The following is a 766-nucleotide window of genomic DNA, read 5'->3' on the forward strand; positions in this document are numbered from 1 at the left end:
GGGGGGGTGCAAAGTTAGTAATTATTTCTTATTTAGCTGCGTTGTAGACAAATGTGGCTGTGGTAAAACATAAATCCAATTGATGGTAAGTTATTTGCTCTTGTGTACAAACCACCTGGTAAATCACAAAGAACATATAGACAAGAAGAGCACATACTGTTTTAGAAACATATGCGGAAATATCAGAGACGCTTAAAGCCATAGATTATGTATGAAAAATGCAACAAAGAATGAACTGTAGTTTATTATTCAGCAACTATTAATACACAAAAGAAAACATAATATGAAAAAAAACATTTTAAACCAAAACATATTCTCTTTTAAACTATATTCTACCTTTTAGATTAGTGATTGGCTACGTGAAACATGTATCATTAACATAAAACCAAATTCGGCGTACCTTAACATGTAAGTAATTGCTGATAAGAATACCCGTATTCACACCAACGGCTTAAAATAGAAGACATACACCCACACAGCAATCCCGTAATTGGTTTAGATAAGGAACACATTTAGGCCTACTTGGGCTGACAAACACCCTTTTTTTCCTGTCAGTGTGTTGTAGGTTTGATTAAAAGTGCCTTTTGTGGGCATTGGACTGGAACACAGTCGTAATAGGAGCCGGGTCGAGAGATAGTGGCTTTGGGAGGCGGTATGCTGGCCTGGGGTGTGTAGGCTGTGCTTGTGGTTCCTGTGTGTGGTTATTTGAGGGAAGGAGGAGCATGGACTTTCACCTGTACGGGCCGTGGCTCGGGATTGAACTTTG

The sequence above is a fragment of the Penaeus monodon genome, chromosome 31 (assembly GCF_015228065.2).
Source record: "Penaeus monodon isolate SGIC_2016 chromosome 31, NSTDA_Pmon_1, whole genome shotgun sequence".
Classification (NCBI taxonomy): Eukaryota; Metazoa; Arthropoda; class Malacostraca; order Decapoda; family Penaeidae; genus Penaeus; species Penaeus monodon.